This window comes from Eumetopias jubatus, unplaced genomic scaffold (assembly GCF_037043125.1).
Source record: "Eumetopias jubatus isolate StellerSeaLion01/CBP00866 unplaced genomic scaffold, mEumJub1_p1.0 scaffold_10, whole genome shotgun sequence".
Classification (NCBI taxonomy): domain Eukaryota; kingdom Metazoa; phylum Chordata; class Mammalia; order Carnivora; family Otariidae; genus Eumetopias; species Eumetopias jubatus.
In genome coordinates, this window is record NW_028274816.1 from 62,555,802 (window position 1) to 62,563,047 (window position 7,246).

A 7,246-nucleotide genomic window follows, 5' to 3' on the forward strand; every position below is an offset into this window, starting at 1 on the left:
TTGATATATGTATGTAAACATAACATGAATAGACTGAAAATAATGTACTTCATGTAATATACACATAAATTGTGTATACATCTCAACATGGATAGATTGTTAAAGTATAAACACAGTGAAGCACATATATACAATAGCATTCTGTGGTTAAAGGTGTATGCATGTATCCATATGTGCACACATACAAAAAGGTTGAGATACATAATACGTAAGTAAACCATATCTATATATACCTATACATATCTAAACCTTGTTTCTTGAACCTGAGAGAACAGCCTTGTATATATGTACTTCATTTAAATAATCTATTGATAGGCTTTTATCTGCTAATATTTGACATTATACATATCACCACTTACAACCTTGTAAATCTCTTCTCATACAGAAGTCTAACCATCTAGAGATGTACATGTACCACATGTATCTACAAGGCAACCAATAGAAGGATAAAAATTGTAACAAGAGGGAGGCAGGTGGCATGGGCATGCAGAACTGAGCTCAACATCAGGCACAGTAGGACCTTAGTAGACAATGTGTAAAGTCGCAATGACAAATATTAGCAAGGTAAGCTACTGGTTTCAATGTATATGTTGGGGTTTAGTAAGGAATAAGCTACCAGCTGAATGAAACATGTATTTGTCTTCATCAGTAAAGCCTCCAAAGGGCAATTCTCTATTGATGAGAAGGCTCTGCTGATCCCAGGAAAGCCGGCTTTACACATCTAGATCGGGTGGTGCATATGCTGAGTCTGTCACTGTGTCAGTCCAGTAACTATTTTCCCTGCTCCCTCACCTTTCCTCTTTCCGAACACATCCCTTCTCAGGATTTAGGGCTTCCATCTCATAGTTCAGGAGAGCATGAAGTTTAAATTGAGTTTTATGGCATGGACTAGATTGTTAAGTTATTGATATTGAAACTATTACATGATAAAGAAAAGAAATGGCCCAGGTCAAGTATTTAACCAGGTGCAGGAAAAGATTTCACATCTGAGAGTAAATTTGAACAATGCTTTATGATTCATCTTGTGAGTCATGCTTGTTCAGTGGAATAAATTGAAAAAGTAGAAGCATAAAATTAAATAATATATAAACACCAGAGAAGACTCCACAAGTCAGCCTCTGCAGAGCTGTAAAAATCACTCCAATAAAAGCTGCAAGAGCAGCACTGTCCCCAAGAGAACACCTAATTCTCTTTTTGCCTCCTTCCAAGTATTAGGTCATTTCTCTGGCATTGCTAATCTTACCTCCCTGCACGACCCGTTGCATCTCCCATCCTTCCCCAGACTCTACTCTGGTCCTCCTTTTCCCACTACACCTTATGGCTTCTAAAACTCTCTACTCTTCTTTCCCTTCCTCCAAATGAAGACCTCCAACCCTGTAAATGAAGACGGGTGGGAACTGGAAAGAAAGCTTAAGGAGTATTTCATTTCTGGCCTCCTATACCATCAATTCAGGAGTTAAGATTAAGTCAGCAACTCAAGTGTCCACTGACAAAGGAATGGATGAACACAATGTGGTCTATCCACATGATGAAGTAGGATTCAGCCTTAAAAAAGGAAATTCTGGCACCTGCCATATCACAGATGAACCTTGAGAACATTATGCCAAGTGAGATAAGTCAGTCAACAAAAGCATAAATAAAAGTATGACCCCACTTTTTAAAAAAAGAGTTATTCATTTGAGGCAGAGACAGAGAAAGCATGAGCAGGGGGTAGAGGCGGAGGGAGAAGCAGACTCCCCACGGAGCATGGAGCCCAATATGGGGGTCAATCTGGGGACCCTGAGATCATGACCTGAGCTAGAAGTCAGATGCTTAATCAACTGAGCTACCCAGATGCCCCTGTATGATCCCACTTTTATGAGGTACCTAGGGTGGTCAAATTCATAGAGACAAAGTAGAATAGTGGTTCCAGGGACTGAGGGAATAGGAAATGTGGAGTTAGTATTTAATGGGGACAGAGCTTCAATTTGGGAAGATAAAGTTCCATAGATGGATGGTGGTGAGGGTTGCACAACAGTGTTTTTGTTTTTTTGTTTTTTTAGATTTTATTTATTTGACAGAGAGACACAGCGAGAGATAGAACACAAGCAGGGGGAATGGGAGAGGGAGAAGCAGGCTTCCCGCCGAGCAGGGAGCCTGATGGGGGGCTCGATCCCAGGACCCTGGGACCATCACCTGAGCCAAAGGCAGATGCTTAACGACTGAGCCACCCAGGCATCCCAACTGTGTGAATCTACTTAACATCACAGAACTGTTCACTTTAAAATGGCTAAATAGGGGCACCTGGGTGGCTCAGTTGTTAAGCGTCTGCCTTCGGCTCAGGTCATGATTCCAGGGTCCTGGGATCGAGCCCCATATTGGACTCTGCTCTGTGGGGAGTTTGCTTCTCCCTCTCCCTCTGCCTGATGCTCCACCTGCTTGTGTGCATGCTCTGTCAAAATCTTAAAAAACAAACAAACAAAATGGCTAAATAGTGAATTTGTTATGTCCAGCTTATCACAAACATCATAAGAGATAAAGATCGAGAAAGTCACGTCAAGTCATCTGTGGAGAAGAGGAAGGAGATCCTGCCAGGGTTTCTGAGAGACAGACCAGCTGGAAAAACCAAAGAACTTCCTGCCCTAGCAACAATTATGTTAAGGGGACATCCATTCCCACCCACTAGGAGGCATTCCAACAGTTTCCCATAATCTCAAATCTCTTTCCCTCAAAAGTAGAGGTCAGTAGAAAACAGGGGGAAGGATGTGCAGATAAAGAACTGAGCCATAAAGCATCTAGTTTGCAAGAGAGGATCTTGAGATGACAGGATTGAAGGAGATTATTAACCTAAGAGCAACATTATAGGTGTTTACCACACACTGAGCATGTTACAAGTTATTTTGTGTAATTTTTGCAAAACCTGAGATTAGTGCTGTTAGACCCATGTTGTAGTAAGAAAAATCAACTTAAAGGGTGTAAATCACTAGCTAAGAAGCAGTGGTGCCATCATCAAAAGCCACTCTGTTCCAAACAGTCTAGACTAGTCACTCCTGGGGGCTTCTGAGTTATTTCAAGGTGTCTGCAAAACTCCATTTCCATTGCACATTTTCTCATAAGGCATCTCATAACTAATGTCTTCCACATATATGTACACTTTCCAAATGCATGGCACTACTGTGGCTATTAAAATACCAACTTATTAAATAATACTTCTGATACTACCAACAAATAATGATAAATTCCAATGGTTCTCTGGGAGGTGGCACTTCATTTCTGTAATGTCTAACTTTGTATGGTACATGTTACATCTCTAATCAAATTAGAAGAGAAATAAAAAGAAGAAAAAAAACACTCTGTAGAGAATCTATTTGTTTCGCCAAATTCCACTCAGGGGATCATTTTCTCAACCACAGCTCCCCCATCACATCACAGAGGGGATTCTCCCTGCTCTCTAACCTCAACTATGCACTACTTCGGCCTTACTCCCAGCCACTCCCTAGTCCTGGCCACGTCTACCCATGCTTTTATGATGGCAAAGTAGCAGGTGTGAAAAAAGAGTGGGTGGGTAGGTCTTCCACATGATCACAGACTTGCAGTTAGTGTGCAATTGGCCACAAGTGAATCGCTCCTTGCTGGGTGGTGGGTTTCATAACCTGTAGTGAGCCTGGGGAAGCAGCTTAGCAATCACAGCTCATACAAATCCCTTCAGTCCCATCTCTTCCTTTACTGAACCCTCAATTCCCCTTCCTGGGGCAGGGGTGGGTGGACTTATCATTGATTCCTCTAGAAAGCCACTTTGGCCTTACATGGCTTTGAAATAAAACAACACTCTAAGAATACCCAAGGGTTAAGATCCTTTGCTGTAATTGAATAATTCCATTGCAAATTCAGGAATTCTAGAATAAATTCCTAAAATATTATGAGAATAATAGAGAATTTGTATACCCAACACTCACAGAAAAACATCCCTGAGTTATAAAGAAACAAGAAACTTTGGGCTTATCTTGGATTTGGGGTTAACAAATTGTCAGATTATCAGAAATGACATGATACCATTTTACTCAGCAGTAACTAAGGTCACGACCTGACCTTAAAGCACTCATAAAGCAGTCTAAACCTTTGATTTTTAAAAATCTCTCCCTCATGTGGAAAACCCAAAAGACTCCACCCCAAAACTGCTAGAACTCATACTGGAATTCAGTAAAGTGGCAGGATATAAAATCAATGCACAGAAATCAGTGGCATTCCTATACACCAACAAGATAGAAGAGAGACAAATCAAGGAGTCAAACCCATTTACATTGCACCCAAAACCATAAAATACCTAGGAATAAATTTAACCAAAGAGGCAAAGGAGCTGTACTCAGAAAACTATAAAATACTCATGAAAGAAATTGAAGAAGACACAAAGAAATGGAAAAACGTTCCATGCTCATGGATTGGAAGAACAAACATTGTGAAGATGTCAATGCTACCTAGAGCACTCTACACATTCAATGCAATCCCCATCAAAATACCATCCACCTTTTTCAAGGAAATGGAAAAAATAATCCTAAAATTTGTATGGAACCAGAAGAGACCCTGAATAGCCAGAGGAATATTGAAAAAGAAAAGCAAAGCTGGCGGCATCACAATTCCGGACTTCCAGCTCTATTACAAAGCTGTCATCATCAAGACAGTATGGTACTGGCACAAAAACAGACACATAGATCAATGGAACAGAATAGAGAGCCCAGAAATGGACCCTCAACTCTACGGTCAACTCATCTTTGACAAAGCAGGAAAGAATGTCCAATGGAAAAAAGACAGTCTCTTCAACAAATAGTGTTGGGAAAATTGGACAGCCACATGCAGAAGAATGAAACTGGACCATTTCCTTACACCACACACAAAAATAGATTCCAAATGGTTGAAAGACCTAAACGTGAGACAGGAGTCCTTCAAAATCCTAAAGGAGAACACAGGTAGCAACCTCTTCGACCTCAGCCACAGCAACTTCTTCCTAGAAACATCGCCAAAGGCACGGGAAGCCAGGGCAAAAATGAACTATTGGGATTTCATCAAGATAAAAAGCTTTTGCACAGCAAAAGAAACAGTCCACAAAACCAAAAGACAACCGACAGAATGGGAGAAAATATTTGCAAATGACATATCAGATAAAGGGCTAGTATCCAAAATCTATAAAGAACTTATCAAACTCAACACCCAAAGAACAAATAATCCAATCAAGAAATGGGCAGAAGACATGAACAGACATTTTTCCAGAGAAGACATCCAAATGGCCAACAGACACATGAAAAAGTGCTCAACATCGCTCGGCATCAGGGAAATCCAAACCAAAATCTCAATGAGATACCACCTCACACCCGTCAGAATGGCTAAAATTAACAAGTCAGGAAACGACAGAAGTTGGCGGGGATGTGGAGAAAGGGGAACCCTCCTACACTGTTGGTGGGAATGCAAGCTGGTGCAACCCCTCTGGAAAACAGTATGGAGGTTCCTCAAACAGTTGAAAATAGCTACCATACGATCCAGCAATTGCACTACTGGGTATTTACCACAAAGATACAAATGTAGGGACCCGAAGGGGTACGTGCACCCCAATGTTTATAGCAGCCTTGTCCACAATAGCCAAGCTGTGGAAAGAGCCAAGATGTCCATGGACAGATGAATGGCTAAAGAAGAGGTGGTATATATACACAATGGAATATTATGCAGCCATCAAAAGGAATGAGATCTTGCCATTTGCAATGACGTGGATGGAACTGGAGGGTGTTATGCTGAGTGAAATAAGTCAATCAGAGAAAGACATGTATCATATGACCTCACTGATATGAGGAATTCTTTTTTTTAAAGATTTTATTTATTTGAGAGAGAGAGAGAATGAGAGATAGAGAGCACGAGAGGGAAGAGAGTCAGAGGGAGAAGCAGACTCCCTACTGAGCAGGAAGCCCAATGTGGGACTCGATCCCAGGACTCCAGGATCATGACCTGAGCCGAAGGCAGTCGCTTAACCAACTGAGCCACCCAGGCGCCCACTGATATGAGGAATTCTTAATCTCAGGAAACAAACAGGTTTGCTGGAGTGGTGGGGGGTGGGAGGGATGGGGTGGCTGGGTGATAGACATTGGGGAGGGTATGTGCTATGGTGAGCGCTGTGAATTGTACAAGACTGTTGAATCACAGATCTGTACTTCTGAAACAAATAATGCAACATATGTTAAGAAAAAAAGAAAAAGAAGATAGCAGGAGGGGAAGAATGAAGGGGAGTACATCGGAGGGGGAGACGAACCATGAGAGACGATGAACTCTGAAAAACAAACCGAGGGTTCTAGAGGGGAGGGGGGTGGGGGGATGGGTTAGCCTGGTGATGGGTATTAAAGAGGGCACGTTCTGCGTGGAGCACTGGGTGTTATGCACAAACAATGAATCATGGAACACTGCATCAAAAACTAATGATGTAATGTATGGTGATCAACATAACAATAAAAAAAATTTAAAAAAATCTCTCCCTCAAGATTTTCCAAGTTAGTTAATACACCTCTCCCCACTAACCCAGTTTTCATCTACAATGAATGATAAAAGTGCAGCAGGAAGAGAATGAAGTATTTCAAGGATCTAAGTTTCACTTATATTTAATGGATGAGGGAAGATGGATGGATAGAAAGATCATGGCCTTCAACTCACTGAAAGACCCCACTGGCTTTCATAAGGCATGTTGGCTCTTAAAACAGAAGACTTGGATTCCAAGTTCCATTATTTGACTTACTATTTCTGTGATCTGTTATAAAGCATTCACCCTCAGTATCTTTTTTATTTTGTGTTCAGTTGGCCACTGTATAGTACATCCTTAGTTTCTGATATAATGTTCAGTGATTCATTAGTGGCTTGTAACACCCAGTGCTCATCACAACACCAGCCCTCCTTAATGCCCATCTCTTGGCTACCCTATCCCCCCACGCCCCTCCCCTCTAAAACCCTCAGTTTGTTTCCCGGAGTCCATAGTCTCTCATGGTTCATCTCCCTGATTTCTCCCCCTTCAGTTTTCCCTCCCTTTCCCTATACTTACCTAGCAGAGGAGACACTATGATCACCCTCAGTGTCTTTTGTTTTTAAATTCTTCATCAAGGAGGAATGCCCCCATCTACAGGACTTGAGGATTGAGACATACCAAAAAGGTTTTATAAGCTACAAAATGCAAAATAAAATGAATATCCAACTGTTCCTTAAGACTTCTGATGGCTTTTGCTTATTGAATAATAAGGCA